The sequence below is a fragment of the Ovis aries genome, chromosome 7 (genome assembly GCF_016772045.2).
Source record: "Ovis aries strain OAR_USU_Benz2616 breed Rambouillet chromosome 7, ARS-UI_Ramb_v3.0, whole genome shotgun sequence".
Classification (NCBI taxonomy): domain Eukaryota; kingdom Metazoa; phylum Chordata; class Mammalia; order Artiodactyla; family Bovidae; genus Ovis; species Ovis aries.
In genome coordinates this window covers 54,384,366-54,409,117 of record NC_056060.1, presented here as the reverse complement: position 1 = coordinate 54,409,117, position 24,752 = coordinate 54,384,366, and the positions used below count along the sequence as shown (strand labels likewise).

Genomic DNA, 24,752 nt, shown 5'->3' with positions numbered 1-24,752 from the left:
CAGCTTAATACAAAATAAATACTGGATAAAGATTAATTTCTTTTCTGTTACCTAAAGACTGATTTCTCCAGTGAATATGGATCATCATTTTAAAACTTTTCTAGTAGAGTTGGGGCTTATATTTGTTTGAAAAGTGAAAGTGTTAGTTGCTCAGTCATTTTGGACTCTTTGCAACACCATGGACTGTAGCCCGGCAGGTTCCTCTGTCTATGGAATGCACCAGGCAAGAATACTGGAATGGGTTGCCATTCCCTTCTCCAGGGCATCTTCCTGACCCAGGAATTGAACCCAGGTCTCCTGCATTGTAGGCACATTCTTTACGGTCTGAGACTTTAGAGCAAACCCATCTTGTCTCCACTGTTTTCAAACTTTTTTTTTTCCCAAGGTTTGAAAGCTTATGTTTAAATTCAGTGTGTCTGCACACTTATATTAAATAGACATGGAGAGAAGTGCTAAGAGCCAGGGATTTCATTCAACCTCTGACACTCAGCCCTGATGCAAGGTAGCTGGAGGAATCCTCAGAGTTTCTCGCTTGAGGAAACCAAGAGCTGCAGAAGGAGGTTTGTGATGCCGAGAGATCACACTCTGGACATACAGGTGACCTGTCCAGGAAGTTAATGACCAAGCTGACAGAGCATTTCTTTTCTCCGAGAAGTGGAAACTAGAGATAGCATCAATTGGGAGTGTTTCAGCCCTTGAAATTAAGGAATAGTGAGAAGTCCTTGGTAAGGTAGGATTGGGATGGCCACCAAATTTTTTTCTGGTACAGTATTCCAAAAAACAGAGCTTCTCTCAAGAATTCTCTTTCTGATCACTGGCATCTAGACGTTAATGTTGAAGAGGAATACAGACATTTGCATTTGGTTGTTTGAGACCTACCTAGGATAGATTTTGCCATGCTCATTCAAGGCATTACCATACTCGCTCCATCTCAGGCTTGCTTGCTTTGACAATCTTTTAGCTTATAGTCTTGGCCAATGCTGATAGTGCTCAAGGTAAATGACTTTCTAATATAATTAAGAGTAGTTCTTCCCCATACTCTGTTTAGTTTAATCTGATGACTATTTTCTTAATTGTGGTTGAGGATTCCTTAAGATGATGTTGTCTCAAGGAATTACTTTTATCTCAAGAAAAACTGGAGTATCTACCTAACATTAATGAATATTTAGATCAATGCCATATTTAAATTGTCTTTTAATCATTTACTTAACTTCTGAGAGAACAAATGTATCTATTCAGTTATCTTTTAGGGTTACACATTCCCCCACCTAATTTTGGATTCTCTATTGTCAGAGTTAATTAATGTCTTATATTGAAAAATTGTTGAAATATTTGATTTTCTTCAATTGATTTTTAAAAAGGCCCTTTCTCCTAGAGAAGGAGAATTCTTTGTTTCAGCCCGTAAGTCATACTGTGGCAGTTGTAAAGGTTGTCCCAGTGATGCTGTGTTTGAACACTGTTCTAGGAAATAGTTGTAAATGTTGGCACCGCATAGACAAAACTAAAAGGGAATGGAAGGTTTATGCTTTTCACAGATAAATATGAGTGTCGATGGTGTGAAGTAGATAGTAAGTCCATAATGAATTGCTTTTATCTGTCTGGAGTTAGTAGGGGATGTTTCGACTTATGTGTCACTAATCCTCAGCTTTTGGATAGTTCTCAAGTCCTTGGGCCTCAGCTTTTCCTAGATTAGAATGAAGATAAGGCTTCCTGTGCCCAACAGGTAGAGTGCTATGAATCACGTGGGATCAATGCATGTGAAAATACTCTTGTAAAAGTGCTTATAGTCTGTTTTCTCAAGTTAAGGAATTGGAGTATTGTCAGCTGAAATGCAGGAGGTCCAGTTAAATGTAAATTTGAGATAAAACAAGAAATAATTTATACTTGCTTATATAGTAACTCTAGATTAGAGTTTGAGAAGCTGCAAAAGGCAGTTTCCATCACTTTCCAAAGGAAGGAAATTTTCTGTCCCTTCTTGACTCCTATATTGGTGACTGAATTTCTGGAGGGCCCTTTAGGAATCCTTTCTTCAGTCTTAAGGAAAGCCTTGATAAACTGTTCTGAATGTTGCTGCAGTGCAACATGGGTAATTCAATAGCCTCAACTGCTTGAAAAAGTTTTAGAAATGACTCAGATATTTTGAAATTGCAGTGCAGTTAAAAACTATAAAAACTCCTCTTAGAGATGAACACTCAAGCCCGAAGTTGGGAGTGGATTGCTTGCCATCATACAGATAGCTAGCTAGAGCTAGAACTCCCTTCCCCTGACTCCTAGGCCACTGTTCTCCCCAAACCCCAACCATGCTGTGTTGAGAGGCTAAATCCAGGCAACCACCCGCTTTTATAAACAAAGTTTTATTTGGAGCTCAGGGCCAAATGACCAGGGCCATTTGTTTATGTATTATCCAAGGCTGCTTTCACTCTACAATGGCAGAGCTGTGTAACTGCAGCAGAGACTGTATGGCTGGCAAAGCCTGATGTTTATTATCTGGCTTTTTATAAAAATAGTCTTGGTAGCTTTTGAAGGAGAAAAGTTTGTCATCACCTCATAGTTATAAGGAGACAAGGGGTTTGCTCTTCTAATTATTGCAGGCAGACCATACTAAATGTAAAATTTCCTTTTCAAAACATAAGCTAAAACATAAGCTGCACATACCACGAGTGAATCCATGAATTGCTTTAACTGTGGTGGTCACTGAATTTCTTTAAGGTGCGCTAGAATTGTCGGAAAGGAACTGCTTTCTCTCTTCATTTTAGATCCCATAATGAGGGCAAGTTATATTATTAGTGAATAATAGTGTTTGAGATGTCTTTGTACACAGGGCATTATGCCTGTTTTACAAATTCTAAACTAAAGCACAATGCGTGGGTTTTGCCATTAAGGTGACATGTTAAAAAGGGGCACTCGATTTATTCTCTGTTATCTATCACATCTTAAATGATGCTAGGAACACAGTGGGATATGCTATACATGCACACACATATGGTTGCTTGCACATTAGAGTCACTCTGCAGATTCCAGCCTAAGGGAAAACAGGAGGCAGCCCTAAGGAAGCTGGTCTTGTCACTGTTTCATTTCTCAATAAGATGAAGGCCATCATGGGAAACAGCAAGTTCTCCATTAGGTTGAAAGTGTTTAAGCAGCTGAAGAATGAACATCAGAAAGGCATGGAAATAAGAGCTGGGTGCAGAGGCTATGAGTATCCCTTTCTATGCTGAGAGTCTATGATTAGCAGCCTATGGCCTTTCAGGAACCCTTTTACAGTCTCCTTTTGATTGTGGTCATTGGTAGTCATCCATTGGTGCAGTCCATGTGGACAGACATGAATAGCATCTCAAGTGTGTCTATGAATACTGAAGTGCTGTACACATTTCCTGAGGAGACTTTATTTTTCAAATTGATTACTTTCTGCATAAAAATAATCCTGGGCATCTCAGCCTTGACTACATTCTCTGATGCTTCTGTTGAAAATTACATATGGCTTGTTGCTTTGCCAAGTTTGCTTCAAACAGTTTTTTGAAACTACAACTATCTTCTTGCCACAAGTCTTGCATCCACAGAGTTATTTCAACAGAAAATAATGATTTTTTTCAAGACAATTCAGAAAATCATAGATGATTTAAAATCACACAAGGTACACCGTGAAGTCTGATGTTTTGAGCCCTCATGAGGTGTACCTTTCCCCCGGGGATTCTGCAGCACTTGGACATGATTTTCTGTAGATGAGGAGGAGTCATACAGGGTGGAGAAGAAATAGTCTTCAATCTTCTGTAAAAACCTTTCCCTTTTCTTGGCCTCACAAGCAAGGAAGAGAGTCAGCAGTGATTGACATCTGTTTCCTGTCACATACTTTATGTATTATTTCATTTAATCTGAAGAATGAGCTAACTATTGTTCACCTTATGATTTCAGTTCAGTTCAGTCACTCAGTCGTGTCAACTCTTTGAACCACAGCATGCTAGGCCTCCCTGTCCATCACCAACTCCCAGAGTTCACTCAGACTCACGTCCATCGATTCAGTGATGCCATCCAGTCATCTCATCCTCTGTCATCCCCTTCTCTCCCTCCCTCAATCTTTCCCAGCATCAGGGTCTTTTCAAATGAGTCAGTTCTTTGCATCAGGTGGCCAAAGTATTGGAGTTTCAGCTTCAGTATCAGTCTTTCCAATGACTATTCAGGACTGATTTCCTTTAGGATGGACTGATTGGATCTCCCTTGCAGTCCAGGGGACTCTGAAGAGTGTTCTCCAACACCGCAGTTCAAAAGCATCAATTCTTTGGTGCTCAGCTTTCTTTATAGTCCAACTCTCACATCCATACATGACCACTGGAAAAACCAAAGCTTTGACTAGACGGACCTTTGTTGGCCAAGTAAGGTCTCTGCTTTTTCATATGCTGTCTAGGTTGGTCATAATTTTCCTTCCAACGAGTAAGCATCTTTTAATTTCATGGCTGCAATCACCATCTGCAGTGATTTTGGAGCCCTGAAAAATAAAGTCTGACACTGTTTCCACTGTTTCCCCATCTATTTGCCTTGAAGTGATGGGACCAGATGCCATGATCTTAGTTTTCTGAATGTTGAGCTTTAAGCCAACTTTTTCCACTCTCCTCTTTCACTTTCATCAAGAGGCTCTTTAGTTCTTCACTCTCTGCCATAAGGGTGGTGTCATCTGCATCTCTGAGGTTATTGAGATTTCTCCTGGAAATCTTGATTCCAGCTTGTGCTTCCTCCAGCCCAGCGTTTCTCATGATGTACTCTGCATATAATTTAAATATGCAAGGTGACAGTATACAGCCTTGCCAAACTCCTTTTCCTATTTGGAACCAGTCTGTTGTTCCATGTCCCGTTCTAACTAATTTACAAATGAAGAAATTGAATATCAGGGAGATTATATGATAATTTTAAGATTGTATAGCTTGAGTTGCTGGCATTGTGGTTTAGGTCTGCTGGATTCTAAAGCTCCTGTTGGATGGTTTTGCTATAGGATCTCCCACCAGCAATGAGGAGTCCAAGTAATTCAGACTTGGTGCTGTTCTGATTTAGCTATGACTATTTATAGCCTCTTTTGACATCAATCCAAATGTTTCCATTAAGCCCTTGCTGTGTTCAAGGCACTGAGCCAATTGTTATAAAAATTCAGAGATACAAGACCACCCTCAAGGACTCAAGGATCTCAGAATCTAGTTAAGGATAAAAGACTTGACAATATAAAAAGATAACTAAAAATGGAAGGCAACCCATGCCAAGAGCTGACTAAGTGAAATATGTTAGTGTTGCAGGGGTTAGAGAAGTCAAGACCCTTTCAGATGTAGGTGAAAACCCCAGGAAAAGGAATTTGAGTCTGAAAGTGGTGTAAGACATTGTTACAGCCACCAGCCAGGTGAGGTTGCAGCATTAACATCACATTTAGCCTACAGACCTATTTTGATGGCTTGCATAGTTTGCAGTTTTGTGTTATTTTTAATTTATATCAGTTCATATACAAATCTGGTTTTTGGTATTTCTCAAAAGAAATTTTTGGAAGATGTGGGCCATACATGTACACACGACAAAAGTTAGATTGTTTGTCTCCCAGTTTTCTGGCCATTGCTTTCCCAGGAGTTATAAATGTTCTGCTTTTCCCACATACATGTCTTGCCTGGTCCGATAGGTATTTGACTTTATAACCCCTGATCAACATGAGGAAAGTTAGACCCAGAGTATGGAACGTTTTCTAAGAATCCAACTAATTATTCATAGGACGAATTATACCACCAAACTTCTATTAGTCTAGTTTTCTTTTTACTGTACTAGGCCCCATTATCATTTGTGAGAGTCATTTCATACTTTAGTAGAGAAGATGGACTTAAAACAGGTACGCAATTAATTATGTGGCATTTGTGGAAATAGGTGTGTCTAGAAAGTCAGAATTTTTTAAAACTTAGAAAGGTAATGCTATTAATCTATCAATGATCAACTATTATGGAACAAGTTCAGCACAGTCTGGGGCAGCTTCCTAAATCAGACTAATATTTCTACCATGAACTGTATGATTATTAAACCTAAGTGATAGAAGTGAAAAACTGTGAAATTCAGGCAGATTTTGCTATCAAATCAGGTCAGGTCAGGTCAGATCTTGCAATAAATCTGTTCCGTTTCTAAACTTTTGGGATTTCAGAATTATAGATAAAGGTGTATAGATAGCTGCAGCTATCTTAATACTCTTGTGTTTGTTGTCTCAGTTCTCCCATGTATAAAATGAAGATAATAATAGTTTCTACTTAATCAAAGTTTAATATAAAGAACAGTGGCTAGAACATAGTAAGATGTATGTAAGTAATGATTATTGTTTTTGCTTTGGCTCCATCCCTTCATTCTCTCTGGAGTTATTTCTCCACTGATCTCCAGTAGCATATTGGGCACCTACTGACCTGGTGAATTCCCCTTTCAGTGCCCTATTATTTTGCCTTTTCATACTGTTCATCGGGGGTTCTCAAGGCAAGAATACTGAAGTGGTTTGCCATTCCCTTCTCCAGTGGACCACATTCTGTCAGGCCTCTCCACCATGACCCGCCCGTCTTGGGTCATGGCTTAGTGTCATTGAGTTAGATAAGGCTGTGGTCCTAGTGTGATTAGATTGACTAGTTTTCTGTGAGTATGGTTTCAGTGTGTCTGCCCTCTGAGGCCCTCTTGCAACACCTACCATCTTACTTGGGTGTCTCTTACCTTGGGCGTGGGGTATGTTTTCACGGCTGCTCCAGCAAAGCGCAACCACTGCTCCTTACCTTGGATGAGGGGTATCTCCTCACTGCTGCCCTTCCACTGCTCCTTGGACAAGGGGTTGCTCCTCCTGGCTGCCGCCCCTGGCCTCGGGAGTGAGGTGGCTCCTCCTGGCCGCTCCCCCTGGCCTCGGACGCGGGGTGGCTCCTCTTGGCCGTTGCCCCTGGCCTTGGACGTGGGGTGGCTCCTCTCGGCCATTCCTGCGCTGTCGCAGCCTGGCACTCTTGGCCACTGCCCCTGACCTCGGACGTGGGGGTAACTCCTCTTGGCTGCCACCCTTTGGGCATGGGGTCCTCCCGGCTTCTGCCCCTGACCTCGGTCATGGGGTAGCTCCTCTCGTGCGCCGGTCACAGCCACTGGTGCTTAGTGCGCCGGTCACAGCCGCCTGCACTGTATATTGTCACCCTGCTTATTTAATTTATATGCAGAGTACATCATGAGAAACGCTGGACTGGAAGAAACACAAGATGGAATAAAGATTGCCGGGAGAAATATCAATAACCTCAGATATGCAGATGACACCAGCCTTATGGCAGAAAGTGAAGAGGAACTAAAAAGCCTCTGGATGAAAGTGAAAGTGGAGAGTGAAAAAATTGGCTTAAACCTCAACATTCAGAAAACGAAGATCATGGCATCTGGTCCCATCACTTCATGGGAAATAGATGGGGAAACAGTGGAAACAGTGTCAGACTTTATTTTTTTGGGGCTCCAAAATCACTGCAGATGGTGACTGCAGCCATGAAATTAAAAGACGCTTACTCCTTGGAAGAAAAGTTATGAGCAACCCAGATAGCATATTCAAAAGCAGAGACATTACTTTGCTGACTAAGGTCCGTCTAGTCAAGGCTATGGTTTTTCCAGTGGTTATGTATGGATGTGAGAGTTGGACTGTGAAGAAGGTTGCTGCTGCTGCTAAGTCACTTCAGTCATGTCCGACTCTGTGCAACCCCATAGACGGCAGCCCACCAGGCTCCCCCGTCCCTGGGATCCTCCAGGCAAGAACACTGGAGTGGGTTGCCATTTCCTTCTCCAATGCATGAAAGTGAAAAGGGAAAGTGAAGTCGCTCAGTCATGTCCGACCCTCAGTGACCCCATGGACTGCAGCCCACCAGGTTCCTCCATCCATGGGATTTTCCAGGCAAGAGTGGGGTGCCATTGCCTTCTCCGTGGTGAAGAAGGCTGAGCACTGAAGAATTGATGCTTTTGAACTGTGGTGTTGGAGAAGACTCTCGAGAGTCCCTTGAGATGCAAGGAGATCCAACCAGTCCATTCTGAAGGAGATCAGCCCTGGGATTTCTTTTGGAAGGAATGATGCTAAAACTGAAACTTTGGCCACATCATATGAAGAGTTGACTCATTGGAAAAGACTCTGATGCTGGGAGGGATTGGGGGCAGGAGGAGAAGGGGACGACCGAGGATGAGATGGCTGGATGGCATCACTGACTCGATGGACGTGAGTCTGAGTGAACTCCGGGAGCTGGTGATGGACAGGGAGGCCTGGCGTGCTGCGATTCATGGGGTCGCAAAGAGTCGGACATGACTGAGCAACTGAACTGAACTGAATGATTATCGTTATATTCTTTATTCTTATTTTTGTCTAAAATATTAATTTCCTAAATCAGATTCATGATTTGTTTTTCTGAAACCACTTCCTAAGTGTCCACTTCTAAGCACTCTGTATAATCAGTAAAAGCACTCTGTATAATCAGTTGTGAATGGCTCACCCTGACCCAGTGGACAGGAAACAGTGACCTATAGGCTACATGTGACCTGCCACGTCTTTGTAGGGCTTTGGCCCAAGAATGTGTTTTTACATTTTAAAATGGATAAAAACAACGGTCAAGAAGAGCAATGTTTTGTAATGTGAAAAATTATATAACATTCAAATTTCAGTGTCCATACACCAAGTTTAGTAGAAACACAGCCATATGCTTTAATGCCATGTTTCCTGGAGCCACTGAATGGTAGAATTGAGGAGATGCTGTATGTCCTGCAAAGCCTAAGGTATCTATAGTATAACCCATTACAGAAAAGGGTTCCCAACCTCTGCTCTGAATTAGCTCTGGTCCCATACTTCCTGCTGCTCTCAGTTTCTCTGACTCCTGACTTGGTTGCCCATCCCCATCCACATCTTGCCTTGTGAAGCAAACCCATTTCACTCTACCTGGTATCCTAAGATGACCTTGGATTTGCTTCTGTTGCAGTTAAGGGTATTCCACTTCTCTGTGACTCAGATCAGCCTTCTTTCTTCTGTTATCATTTCTACTAGGAACTTTATATCCCCATTTTTTCCCGGCTCCAGGAGTGAAAACCAGGAGTCTGATCTGTAGCTCATCTCTGGCAGATCCATGGAAGAAGAGTAGGGAACTATAGGGTATTTGCTCCGGCACAATGCAGTCTACTATTTTATTTGTCATTTCAAGCAGGCCTCTGCTGCTAAAACCCCACCCCAAATGAGCCTACTAGATTCTTTGTTGAAAATCTATCTTTTCCATGCTGTAGGTATTTGCCCCTGAGTTTATCTATAGATAAAATTGGTGATAAACCAAAATCTAGGGCAACCCAGAATCTCCATCACAGTGTCTAGAAAAAGCCCTGATAACTGTTGAGCCTGTACTTTACATCCACTTCTTACTTAAATGGAATCACTAGGGCATGAGAGGGTGAAAATTGTCCCCCCAAACAGTCTGGCAGTCTGCCATGTCACTGTTGCATGGGACTTGATTTACATAGACAATATGGGGGGACCTTTTTATCCCACCCTTTCTTTCTAGCCATTACATTTTCTTTTTCATACTGAGGTGATTTTAATGGAGAGTTCAACCTGGGGTAGGCGGAGGGAAATTGAGAAAGGGATTTGAATTATCCAGGAACTCAACAACAGAGCTTTGCTCTCATTTCTCTTGGGTAATGTGCATTTTTGGGTCTTTCATGTTGATCTGTGTAAAAGAACATTTTACTGTTTGTAGGTGTAATTATGTAACTGAATGATGAATTTACCAACCAACTCTTTAGAGCTTGCCAACAATTTAAATAGCCATAGATCTACAGCGTCTTCCTATTGACAGTTCTTTAAGAATCAGTCACTATGAAGGACTTATTGGTGATTTTTAGTATATTTTAGCAGCTTTTTAGTATCATCAATATTGTTTAGTCGGGGGCCACGCAGACCTGTTCTCTGACATTTGTTTATGACATGAGTCTCAATTTCCTCAAATGTCTTTTTTTTTTTTCTTTTTTGGTTGAAGTACAGGTGCTTCCCTGGTGGTTCAGATGCAGGAAACTGAAGAGACATGTGTTCCATCCCATGTTGGAGTTGGATCCCTGGGTTGGAAAGATCTCCTGGAGAAGGAAATGGCAATCCACTCCAGTATTTTTGCCTGTAGAATCCTGTGGACAGAGTCCATGGGGTCAGAAAGATTGGACGTGACCGAGCAACATACACACACACAATAGTTAATTTACAGTGTTGTGTTAATTTCAAGTGTATCAGCAACATTAGTCAGTTATACATATATACGTATATAGTCTTTTTCAGATTCTTTTCCATTGTAGGTTATTGTTTACCCATTTTATATATAATAGTGTTTATCTGTTAATCCCAAACTTCCAAATGTAACTTCCCTCCTCCCCCCTGCTCAACCCCTTTAGTAACCGTATTTTCTTTCCTATGTCTGCTTTGTAAATAAGTTCATTTGTGTCATTTTTTTTCTGGATTCCACATATAAGTGGTATCATATGATGGTTAATGACTTAATATTACTCATAGAATGATGAAAGCACTAAGGAAGACAGTATACATAGTGTTTCATTTGCAACTCAGACTAATGTATGAGCTTTTCATATATGATGGTTGTTGGTACTATTAGAAGTATTGAACAACCATTGTAAAATATCAATCTGGCCAGTTGTACTGCTGTTTATTAATTCAAAGAATTAATGTGCAATTTAGATGAATTTTAAAAAGCGTCAGTATGTGCGCATATTTAAAAAAGCATCAATGTGTATCTGTATAACTGCTATCTCCAGAGATATAATAGTGTCAGAGAATAATTTTCAAATATTAAATATACAAACAAGAAAATCATGGTTTGTTACAATGAAAACCATGTCTTAAGATCTTAACTACCATCTAGTTTATTGGCCTCATAGTATAGATGAGGGTGCTTAGTAATTTTCTTGAAATCACACAGCTAGTTCATGGTAGAGTCCATGAACATTCTTTCCTACAGTTCTAGGCCACCTTTTTCCTTTACTCACTCAGATTCTTATATTTAATTGCCTTTAAAATGTGACCTCCCCTTTCATCTGTAAACATGGAAAGCATTTAGGGATTTTTTGGGGTGTAGCCAATTATCAATGTTGTAATAGTTCCAGATAGACAGCAAAAGGACTCAGCTATACATATTCATGTATAGGAAAATTGTGGGTTTTTTTTTTTTTAACGCTTATAGTTCTGAGGAAAACACCAAATTTATTGGGTAGTGAAATAGAAGTAGTTCAGTTTTCTATCAGGTGTCCAGAAGGCTTCCAGAAAAGAAGAAAAAGTCTGTACTTTTACTTCATAATGAGTTTGTGTCAGTGTAGGAAAAAAACTAGGAATTTCTGTCATTAGCACCTCCCTCTAACACACAGACATGCACACTCATCTTTAACTTTACTACCATGTTCTGTTTTAGGTCTAATCCTTGTGAGGATATTCTCGGCTGTAGAGGAGGGATGAAAGGGAAAGACATGGATATAGCTGAACAAATATTTCTACCTGCTTTCTTTTCATGAAAGTTTAACTTAATGTTATATACTCATTTAGATAAATGATTATAAAAGCTCATTTTGGATAGTCATCTTGTGTTTTCAATATATTTTCCTAATCTATAGAATGGACATTTTATTCCCATATTATGATAATTTGAGAGATGAGTGATTTATCAAGGGCACATGGTTAGTAAGTGGCTAAACTGGATTTCAGATTTTGGTTTTTGGGCAATAAACCCAGAGTTTTTCAGAGAAAACCATGAGGTTTTTAATCCCTTATCCATGGGTCTCAAATAGCATCGGAAGTAAAGGAAAAGAAAAAAAAAAAGAGGACAGAATGTCCAGCATGCATATGCTATTTCTCATGGGTTATCTTTTTTAGAAAATGTTAAATATGCTTTATTAATATGCACTCAGTTCAGTTCAGTTCAGTTCATTCGCTCAGTCATGTCCGACTCTTTGTGACCCCATGAATCGCAGCACGCCAGGCCTCCCTGTCTATCACCATCTCCCGGAGTTCACTCAAACTCACGTCCATCGAGTCAGTGATGCCATCCAGCCATCTCATCCTCTGTCGTCCCCTTTTCCTCCTGCCCCCAATTCCTCCCAGCATCAGAGTCTTTTCCAATGAGTCAACGTTTTGCATGAGGTGGCCAAAGTACTGGAGTTTCAGCTTTAACATCATTCCTTCCAAAGAACACCCAGGGCTGATCTCCTTTAGAATGGACTGGTTGGATCTCCTTGCAGTCCAAGGGACTCTCAAGAGTCTTCTCCAACACCACAGTTCAAAAGCATCAGTTCTTCAGCACTCAGCTTTAATATGCATTACTAAATATAAAATTATTAAATATTTTAATGCATCATCTTATTTTCACATTTTTTCAGCAATATTCATTCTTAAAATACTAATTTAGTAATTGGCACAAATAGTAGCTGCTTTATTGGCCCCGTAATATGTAATTTAACTTAATAACAATAATTATAGTCCAGCTTGCTAAATAAGACATTTCTGCCTCTGTTCTTTTTCTGTCAGTCTATCCCTTTTGATCATTTCCATCTAAGTTCTTAATGTATAACAGAAAGGGGGTAAAGATTTGATTTCCTCAAAGATCCCTTTTTGTAATTGCATTTTATGAGCTTATATATTGTCTTCATAACTCAGGAGTAGTGAATGTGAAGGCAGACCCACCTTCTTTTCTTCTGAAATTAATTGTTTTATTTAAACTACTGATTTCTGGCTCTGCACATTCCCAGCCTCATGTCTGGATTATTTCCACCTATTTTTCTAAATTCCAGAGTCTGAACCTGTACTCCTTACTGCCATTGACGTTTTTTAGGCATATAAAGAGACACGTATAAAATATGATGCTTTAGAAAGTTTGAAAGTAAAAGGATGGAAAAAGAAGCATCATACAAATTCTTTACAAATGATAGCTATTGTGGTTATATTAATATAAAGATAAAGAAGATACTCAGGCAAAAATGAATATTAGAGATAGTTCGTAATGGTATAAAGTTCATTCACCAGATAAATAATTTTAAATTTATATGTATCTAATAATTTAGTTTTAAAATATATAAGCAAAATCAACAGGAATAGAAGAAAAAAATGTATAAACTTACTATTAGAATGATAGATGTTGTCTATATCTCCCTCTGTAACTGGTAGAACTAGCAGAAAATAATTAGTAAGGACATTAAAGATTTGAGAAACCCTGTCAACACTTCAAGTGTGATGGATGTATTTATAGCACTTAAACCCCAAAATGCAGAATACACATACAAATTAAAGTATGTTCTTAGACCACATGAAATTCACCAAGAAATAAGCATTGGAAAGACCCTTTAAAATCCACATATGTTTAGAAATTAAGAAGTATACTTGTGATATAGCCAACAATTGTGAAATGAAGATATCATGGCTTATTTGGTTAATAAACTATAAAAATTAGGTTATGAGAATTAGGAAAATTTAAACTGATTCAACATTGGGTATATTAAGGAATAATATGGTTATATTTTGAAACACAGTCCTTATATTTTTAAGCTATTTACAGATGACATATTTACCAATGATTTGCTTCAAAAAGGTCCTGAGAACAGAGAAGCAAACTGGGAATAAAGATGAAAATAATATGCACATGAGCTGATAATTATTGAGTCTGATTTATGAGCCCTTGGTGGATTCATTAAACTATTGTCTCAGTCTTTATATGTGTTATAAAATTTCCACAACTAAAAATTTAAAAAATGCATTTAGAAATAACCTCTAAATCAAAGAATAAATTCCAGTGAAAATTAGCAAATATTTTAAACAGAATGACAATTTAGAATGCTATATAATCACTGCAGGATGTAGTGAAGCTAGGTTTCGAAAGGCATTTATAATCCTTAATGAACATGTTAGACCAGAAGATTGGCTGATTCCTTTTGAGATATTAACAAAATCTCCACAAAAAATAGAAATAAAGAAAAGTGTACAAATTAATGGCAAGAGAATAAATATAAAGTTAGAATTAAGAAAGCCAAAAGTTAGTTCTTTGGAAAGATTAAGGAAACTGCTGAACACCTGGTGAAACAGATCAAAAACAGAAAAAAAAAAAAAAACAAAAACAGAAACAAAGTGAGGAATTAGAAGCATTGTCATGAGTTTTTCAAACATTTAAAAGATCATAGCAAGACATTATGAATCTTAGAACTTGAAAATATAAATGAAATAGACAAATACTTAGGAAAATACAATTATTATAACTGGCACAATAAGAAACAGGAAGTCTGAAGAGCTGGGTAACAATGAAAGCAATTAAATCTATATTTAAAAATCTTCTCACAAGAAAAACCCCAGGCTCAGATAGCATCACTGGAAAAGTATACCTAACTTTCAAAGAAAACATAATGCAAAATTTTCACAAACTCCTCTCAAGTCTTGAGAAAAAAAGGAAACACTCCAGCTAATTTCATTAGGGCAGCACATCTTTGACACTAAAACCTTACAAGGGCATTACGAGAAAAAAATGCAGAATAATAGCATTCATGAATGTAAATACAAATATTCCAAGAGATATTAGTAAACCAAGTCTAACAATAAATGAGAAAGATAACATAAGCCAGCTGAATTTCTTCTAAGAACCGAGATTTCATAACATTCAAATAGGAAGTCATAGCATTCAACATTATCAGAATGATGGGAAAAGTCATATGATCACCTCATCAGATAAAGTTTTGAAAGTATTAGATAACTACCAACAACTATTTTTGACTAATCTTTAGCAAAATGGTAAAAAATGAACTTCCTCAGTCTGAAGAGTACCTATAAAGTGATACAACATGTCAGTCATTTGTAGGAGTGAAATGTTGAAAATTCCCCTAGGTCAAGAACAAGGCAAGGACATCTGATATCGCTTCTCCAATTGGACATTTTTTTTAAAAGATCCTGCATGTTTAAGTAACAAAAAATACATAAAATAATTCTGTTATCATTCACAGGGGATATTGTCAATAATGTAAAAAATACAAAACACACCATACAGTTCTCCTGTTTAAGGTATACAATTCAGTGAATTTTGATTAACAACTGTTTTAAAATGCGAGGACAAAGATTATTTAATATATTCTTTTGGTGATACAGATGATAGAGTTTTAAAAATTTTTGATTAAATTTGTTTAAGAATTCATGGAAGTAAATTTCAGTTCAGTTGAGTTCAGTCGCTCAGTCGTGTCCGACTCTTTGTGACCCCATGAACCACAGCACGCCAAGCTTCCCTGTCCATCACCAACTCCTGGAGTCCACCCAAACCCAGGTCCATTGAGTCGGTGATGCCATCCAACCATCTCATCCTCTGTCAACCACTTCTCCTCCTGCCCTCAATCTTTCCCAGCATCAGGGTCTTTTCAAATGAGTCAGTTCTTTGCATCAGGTGGCCAAAGTATTAGAGTTTCAGCCTCAACATCAGTCCTTCCAATGAACACTCAGGACTGATCTCCTTTAAGATGGACTGGTTGGATCTCCTTGCAGTCAGTCCAAAGGACTCTCCAGAGTCTTCTCCAACATCACAGCTCAAAAGCATCAGTTCTTTGGCACTCAGCTTTCTTTATAGTCCACATCCATACATGACCACTGGAAAAACCATAGCCTTGACTAGACGGACCTTTGTTGGCAAAGTAATGTCTCTGCTTTTGAATATACTATCTAGGTTGGTCATAACTTTTCTTCCAAGGGGTAAGCATCTTTTAATTTCATGGCTGCAGTCACCATCTGCAGTGATTCTGGAGCCCAGAAAAATAAAGTCAGCTACTGTTTCCACTGTTTCTCCGTCTATCACATGGACCACAGCCTCGTCTTACTCAATGAAACCATGCCGTGTGGGACCACCCAAGACGGACAGGACATGATGGAGAGGTCTGACAGAATGTGGTCCACTGGAAAAGGGAATAGCAAACCACTTCAGTATTCTTGCCTTGAGAACCCCATGAACAGTATGAAAAGAATTGTTAAAAATGCTATATACCTACTTTGTCAATTTTATTCCATCTATTCTCATCATTTGGTTGATATATTTTAAAACAGTTTCCTGGTACCAGATAATTTCACTTTTAAACACTAATTTGTATCCCTAAATATATAAAGTTTTCCAAGACATTCTTCATAAAGAAAAACAAAGAGAATTTGCTATTTGAATATTAATACATATAACAAAGTTATAATAATAAAGTCAGAGTGGTATTGATCCTGGGATTAAAAATATAGACCGAAGGTTGGGACTGAAGAACTTAGAAGCTGATCAATAGACACTTGATTAACCAGAAAGTAGTTCCCACAGAGCAGTGGGAAAAGGATGATATTTTCAATAAATGCTGCTGGGTAAATGATTATGTGGGAAAAATAAATCTCGATTCCATCCCATCCTCATGTCACATACAAAAATAAAATTATTAGGCAAAATAATAAAGCTCTAAAAGATTATATAGAACATTATCTTTTTGACTTTGGGTTATGAAAAGATCTCTTAAAATACAAAGAGGCACTAATTATAAAGAGAAAAATTGATAAATGGGACTGTGACTAAAGTGAAGACATTCTGTTTGATAAATGTAAATAAAAATATAAAATAAAAATTAAATCTGTGAAGAAAACAGAAGATAGCATTAAAGGGGTAAAACAGGAGGTCACAAAGTGACAGAAAATACTTGCTAAGTGTTCGTTATGGACTGAATGGTGTTCACCCCAAATCCATATGTTGAAGCTTTAACCCGCAATGTGACCGTATTTAGAAATAGGACCTCTAAGGAGGTAACTGAAGTTAAATGAGGTCATAAAGATGGACTCTAGTCCAATAGGACTGGTGTTCTTATAAGAAGAAGGGCTACTAGGAGTATTAACAAGGAGACCACATGAGGACATAGTAAGAAGGTATCTGTGTGCAAGTCAGGAAAAGATGTCTCACCAGAAACAAACCCAGCCAGCACCTCAAAATTGGACTTCCAGCCTCTATAACCGTAAGAAAATAAATTTCTGTTGTTTAAGCCACCCAGTCTATGGTATTCTGTTATGGGAGCCCTAGAACACTGCTAGAGCATATATTTGACAAAGAGCTTGTATCCAAAGTATATGATGAATTCCTACAAATTAGGCAACCCAATAGAAACATGAGCAGGAGAGATGAACAGGCACTGCACAAAAACAATGGTCAAGGAAGTGATTAACTTAGAAGTCAGTACTATGGTTTTTGACGAAGTAGGAGGAGATAGTAATTTGGAGGAAGCGCAAGATAAATTTCAAGGGTACTGGAATTATTCTATATTCTTGCCTGTGTGGGGGTTACGTGGGCATTCACAGTATGGTAATCTTTGTATTTTGTGTAGTCCGATTTCTGTCTGCACAATTAAGAATGCTTTAAAACAAAGTGGAATTAAAAAATAATAATTATGAAGCTATTAGTGGAGAACTCTGGAGGGTTGTTTAGCTGCTTCTTTATTTACATCCCAAATAGGATGGCACATTTTAATAGAATCTGCATGAAGAGAGACATGTTAGTAGTATGGAACATCCAAAACAATCTTTTTAGAAGATGCATTTCTAAAATTCGCAGAAGTGATATTTCCTATCCCCTTAAGAGTCACATGGAATAACTAAAACTCTACCAACAAAATGGTAAAATCATGGCTGGTAGTCCACTTGAAATAAAATGCTAAGTAGAGGGCCTGAAGATTAGATGGGTTTGATACTCCCCTAACAAAGTAAGAATATAAATCTCTGCTTGACTCTTATGTTTGTTCTGTAACCTCCCTAAAATGTGAGTTTAAAGGAGGGAGAGTTGGGGTGATGAAGAAAGGAATCATAAATCCACTGAAAGGCAGCTCTGTGCTGCCGTGGAAATTGTCTTGTTTTCATAGGTTTGAAAAACTGCCATTGACTTCACATGCACTTATAGGTGCTGCTGATTTTCTAGCTCGGAGCTCGTCAGTTTCTGGAAGCACTGTTTCCTTTTCTCCTAGCAACGTAAATTGAACTTATCTGATTCAGACAAGTGTCATTCACCTCCTCTCACATATTTTTCTTATCGTTCCCATGCCAAGCACTATTTTTATAAATGCTGCTCTACACAGTGTAACACGCTTAAAGTCTGATTGTCTCTGTGTTAAATATTGTAATATTAATTCTAACTTCCAGAGGTGAAGTTTTAGCATGTGCTTTGCTTTTGGGAGACAGAAAGAAAACTTTGTTTATTTTTTGTAGAATCAAAGTATCTTAAATTTTAGAGAGCCCAGGGAAATCCTGTAGTTCATCAGATATGATGGATTTTACCATGTACTTTAATACTATTGATGTCTGAGGGCTCATTATCTATGAAACTATTTGCACTTTTGCAAAACTCTGTATGAGAAAGTTATACTCTGTACTAGGTTGAGATATACAACCTTGAATTTTCCACTCATTCTTACTTCCATTGTCTTATTCTTTTATTTGCATTTTTTCCATTTTAATTTTATTTTTTATCTCCCTTTTTCTCAGTAATGAACATCTCTTAACTAGCATATAGACATTGTCAGAGTCCCTAAAGTCCCCAGCTGTGCTGGTTGCAGACTTAAATCAGTCTGAAGAATCTTACTACCACTGGTGGATTTCCTGTGCCCAAACTGCCATAGTTACCACTGACAGATGCCTACAGAGCAGTTCCTTTAGGCAGAATCTTGTTTTGGCACAAAAGAGAATTATTACAGATTAGCCCTGGCACCTAAGAAGCTGAATTAAAACAACTTTCTGTTTCATACTCTTCAGAGTAGCAGGCAGTAGTGTCCGACTGTTTGCGACCCCATGCACTATAGCCTGCCAGGCTCCTCTGTCCATGAGATTTTCCACGCAAGAGTACCAGAGTGGGATGCCATTTCCCGCTCCAGGGTATCTTCCCAACCCAGGGATGGAACCCATGTCTTTTGAATATCCCACATTGAGCAGGCAGATTCTTTACCGACTGAGCCACCTGGCAAGCCCAGAGTTGAATATGAGTTCCTTCTTTTCTTTATTCAGTCTCCAAAATCATCTGCTTTCATAGCCTTAATTCTTCAGATTCAGTTCCCAGGAATCACTCCCTACCCTAGGGTGCACACACACTCACACTCACACACAAGGTGGCAGAGCATTTGACTGCACACACATCTTTGTCTGTATCAGTGGCCTTCAGTTTGAGGTCACTTTTTCATTTTTAGGAAGAGTTGGGCAGAGGGAAGACATCCTAGTCTATGAAAAGAGAGCAGCATTCTTAGACAGCATCATCAAAATACGATTGTCTATGTAGTTCCAAACAATAAATGCTTTTATATAGGTAGGGAGTTTTGCTGATTCATACAAACATTTTTTTTCTCATAGGACATTTTCTTGTTGTTGCTAAGTCACTTCAGTCGTGTCTGACTCTTGTGCGACCCCATAGACGGCAGCCCACCAGGCTCCCCCATCTCTGGGATTCTCCAGGCAAGAACACTGGAGTGGGTTGCTATTTCCTTCTCCAATGCATGAAAGAGAACAGTGAAAGGGAAGTCGCTCAGTCGTATCCGACTCTTGGCGACCCCATGGACTGCAGCCTACCAGGCTCCTTCATTCATAGGATTTTCCAGGCAAGAGTACTGGAGTGGGGTGCTTTGCCTTCTCTGATTCTTGTTGTTATATGTTGTTAATAATGTTGCTTAATCAGAGTTCAGCTACTATGAGGTTTACCTACCCCTAGGCTGTAACTTTTATAATTGCATGGTACTTCCTTTCCTCAGAATATTTTCTGAAGTTTAAATTTTGACATGGGAATTGGGATTGTTATTCAAGAAGAGAGTGAACTCCCTCTGTATCTTTAAATTCTTAACTTCTAAGCATATAAAGAATGGGGACAATATCATGTGTAGTGACTCAGCACTCATACTGCAAACAATAATGAAGATTTAAACATTTTCTTCTTTTCATGAGTAAATCACTCTTCCTTCTTCCACTGCTGTGGCGAGGAAAACAAGAAACTAATTTCATACCAGTGAGACAGAAGAAATTTTGGGATCAACCCACCTGGCTTTGGGACCAGATACCTAGGAAAGAAACATCATGAAAGTTCCAGAAACTTGATGCTGAAATTGGCAATATTATGGTCCCATCCTACACTGTACCTCCGTACTCTTGACCGTTCTCCTATGCATCATTAACATGTCTTCCCTTCCCACCGCCCTCCTGCCCGTGTGGGATCAGGGCCACAACAGGCAGTGAGACTTTCACATGCAGTTTTGATCCTGAGTGGAATGTCTGAGGATGGCAGCAGAGCTCTGACCCGTATTGCTGGGAAGGACTTTGGCCCAGACACAACTGCCTGAGGCGCACATGTGTTTCCTTTGTACAGAAGAACTCTGACATTGGTTAAAGTTCTTTCTCTGAGGATATGTATCACCTGCAAATGTCAAGTGATAATTTTATGCTAGCCAAAGGGAAGTGGCTCACTGAAAAATGGAACCACTTCACCCCTGCGGGATGACAATACACTCTATGGGCCTTCTCTTCTTGCCTTGTAGGCTATTCTAGAGGGTTTCTTTAGATACTGTTGTTGTTGTTTTTTTTTTTTGAAAAGAAAAAGATTTGTCAGTTAAGACCCTGCTGTTTTTGTAGGAAAAAACAAAGCAAAACAGCATTTGTAAAAGGCTTAAGAATGAAGGGTTAAGAAGCTCTGTCTACTGGATACTGAGTGTCCTACTTAAGATAGTAAGAGCAAATGCGATTATAATACCATATGACAATGCTTTTTATATTTGCTTATAATACTCACAGTGATCTTTCAAGATGTTAACCCCAGCTTCCCCAAGATAGGCCTAGAGAAATTACATGACCATCCGCATTTTGAAAGTGGCTGAGTCAGGATTGAAGCTCACATTTCTCTGGCTCAAGTTCATACTCTTATCAATTATATTTAACCAGTTATCAAGAAGTTTGTTCTGCACACTGTCCAACTTTGAAATGCTTGATGAATCTGAAGGATAAGGGTTATCCTCCCCATTCTTCCAGCTGGATGTTGATAGTATGTAGAGATGGTGGGTAACATAATATTTGACTGCTCCTTGTGGAAAAGGTGGAAGCTTCAGCCTGGAAGCTCCCATCACTGGACTAAGCTGTCTGATACTTGGGCAAGTGCTTCAGCTCTGAGAAGAGCCGGATTGGTTCTGTCCCTCCACGATGGCGCATGCATAATGTGACTGGTGCATGTCAGTAGGGACCTGATGATGGTGCCCTAGGAGCACTAAGGGGAATTGGGAGCTTGTGTGCACAGGAGTGAGAGTGCAGTTGGTGGCCGCATTAGCTTCTGTTCTGTAAGCTCTAAGGATCATCCCCAGATGGCTAGGAATCACCTGCTTTCTACCAAGGGCATCCGGGGTTACTCCAGCAGCCTCCCACGGCCCTCCTCCCTGGGTCTCTTCTGACTTGCCTGGCCAGCTCTGAACTCTTGCTCTGTGGCACTGGTTTGGTCCTGCCTCTTATCTTCAGTGTAGTATTTGCATTTGTCTCTCCTGCACTTAGAATTTCCTCTTTCCTTCCAGGACTCTCCCTTGACGTGTCCCTCCAGCCTTCTTACTTTGTACTCAGGTAACATCCCCTCCCTAGTTCTGTCCTTATAGAGCACAGTTTTTTTTTTGTTTTTGGTTATTTTTCCCATTTATTCTTCCAGATGGATTTTATAGTTTGTTCATAGGTTCTAAATCATCTGTTTATATTGGAGTTGCTTTAAACTTATGCATTATTTGGGGAAGACTTGATATATTTGTAATGATGAATCCTATCTTCACTATTCTATATTTCTACATTTATTTGAAGTTTATTTTTGGTCTTTGTAAGTTTTTGTAAGCTTTGAATGTAGGTTCTTATATATATTGATATGTTTATTTTTATAGGTTTTGTGTTTTTATTGCTCCTTTGAATTGGGAATGTTTTCAGTATCTTTTCTGGATTTTGGTAGTATAGAAGCTATCAGTGTCTAGACATTTATTTTGTAACTTGTCCTCTTCCATGAAAACTTTATTAGATTTCAAAGTGTGTGTTTGTTTTTTTTTTTTTAAGTTGGTAGACTTTTCAGGAGACATCACTTTGTTGCATAGGTCTTAAAATTTTCCACTTGGCTTTGTTTTCTGCTATTGGCATTTTCCTGTTGAGATGTATTCCTTAATTTTTAGTGTTCTCATCACTGGAAAGCTTTACTTATTATACACCGAAACATGTTCTTTCCTTACATATCAGGCATTTAATATCAATATTGGTTTGAATTAAAATCTGGTTTACTGTACTTAGATTTGTGGATTTTGATGTGAAATCTCTTTCCTAGGAGCCAGGGTGAGAGTTGTGTCTTTTTAATCTCTGCTTCCCACATTGCCACTCTTCGAGGCCTTGGCTGTGATATTCCCACCTCACTGCCAGTGTGTGAGATCTCAGAAAGCCTCTTCTCTGAGCTGTGCAGTTTAGGATACTACCTGAACAAACAGCTTAAGGATGACAGAGTGTGGTATCATGAAGTCAAGCACTTAACATGACTTATTTTTACTGTGAACCTCCATAATCTTAAAAATTAGGGGCTTGTATGGGAGAAGACAATGGCTCCCCACTCCAGTACTCTTGCCTGGAAAACCCCATGGATGGAGGAGCCTGGTAGGCTGCAGTCCATGGGGTTGCTAAGAGTAGGACATGACTGAGCGACTTCACTTTCACTTTTCACTTTCATGCATTGGAGAAGGAAATGGCAACCCACTCCAGTGTTCTTGCCTGGAGAATCCCAGGGAAGGAGGAGCCTGGTGGGCTGCGGTCTATAGGGTCGCACAGAGTCAGACATGACTGAAGTGAATAGCAGGAGCAGTAGCAGCAGCATGGGGGTGAGGGGATGAGTGAAATAAATGAAGGAAATTAAGAGGTACACATGTTCAGTAACAAAATAAATGGGTCACAGGGATGAAATTACAACATGGGGAATATAATCAATAATTATGTGTGTATTATCTTTGTATTGTGATTTTCTGGTGGCTCAGCAGTAAAGAATCCTCCTGCTAATGCAGGAGGCATGGGTTTGATCCCTGGGTTGAGAAGATCTCCTGGAGGAAGAAATGGTAACCCACTTCAGCATTCTTGCCTGCAAGATCCCATGAACAGAGGAGCCTGGCAGGCTACAGTCCATGGGATCACAGAGACTTGGACATGACTTAGTGACTAAACAACAAATGTCTTTGTATGGTAACAGATGATAGCTAGACTTATCATTGGTGATAATTGTGTTATATATAGAAATATAGAATCATTGTGTTATGTACCAGGAACTAACATAGTGATGCAGGTCAATTGTACTTCAAAAAACAAGCCAACAAATAACACTCATAGATAAAGAGATGAGCTTTGTGGTTACCAGAGGCAGGGAGTCAGGCAGAGAGAATTGGATGAAGATGATTGAAAGGTATAAACTTCCAGTTATAAATCAGTACTAGGGATGTAATGTACACATGATTTATTTAATTAATACTGCTGTGTGTTATATATGAAAGTAATTAAGAGGGTAAATCCTAAGAGTTCTCATCACAAGTAAAATATGTTTTTGTTTCTATTTGATATTATTGGTGTTTACTAAACTGATTGTGGTAATCAAATCATTATGCTGTGCTATCAACTCATACAGTATGTCAATTATATCTCAGAACGACTGGAAGAAAAAAAGAGAGAAAGGAATGACATTAATGGCTGCAAGTAGTTCAAGAATTAGTAAACAAAACAATAGGGGCTACTATTGGGCTGATCATTAAGGTCACAAAACACTTTCATTCAACAAATATTGACAGAGTATCTGCTATAATTTTAAAACGTAATGATAGTAAATAAACTATCAGTATTTTATAATAACTATATCTGATACAATCTAAATCTTTACATATATTATTGTTGGGAAGATCCCCTGGAGTAGGAAATGGCAACCCGGTCCAGTATTCTTGCCTGGAGAATCCTGTGGACACAGGAGCCTGGTGGGCTACAGTATATAGGATTGGGGAATCAGACATGACTGAAACTACTTAGCACAGACAAATATCTGATACAATCTAAATGTTTACATACATTATTCCATTTACACTCGTGCCAACACAGTTAGGTAGTGTTATAATTCCTCTTTTAAACTGTCTCTTGAAGAGGTTTACAGATTTGCTCAAGGAAGCACATTTAGTGTTGGAGCCAAGTTGTAAACCTGGAAAATCCCCTAATAATCTAGAACATTGCTTGTTGCAAGTGATGTGAAAGTTGAAAAGAAGTGCTCAACACCTTCAATATTGAGGGAGATAGCCATTTGGATAATTAATATATAATATGTAAACTGAAGTAGACTGTAAATGAAAATATATACTAGGTGTAATGGGAGTATAGGGGACATAGTTATCTATGATGTCATCACAGATTTGTTTTTTTTAACATGAATTTTGACATTAATTCATTGGAGACCTCACTGGAAAATGTTTGTTTGTTTGTTTGTTTTTTTAAATTTCCAGCTATTCTATGACAAAGATAGGAAGAAGTTCTCTTTGTTTAGAAAGTAAGTATCTGATTGTATCTTCCTCTCAGGGAAAATGAAATGATCTTGGAAGAACTCTCCTAGCTTCTAAAATTTCAGTTCCCTTTGGTATCCATTCATTTATGCTCAATGATGCTAGCTTCTTTAGGGTCCTATCCTTATTTGGCATCAATTCTTGATTACCAGTCCTAT

General features: G+C 38.8%; 1 protein-coding gene across 1 annotated transcript in view; it reads left to right on the top strand.

The window, feature by feature from the left end:
• UNC13C (unc-13 homolog C) overlaps positions 1-24,752 on the top strand; it is a 706,632-nt gene that overhangs the window by 89,440 nt on the left and 592,440 nt on the right. The gene's annotated exons all lie outside the window — the stretch shown is intronic.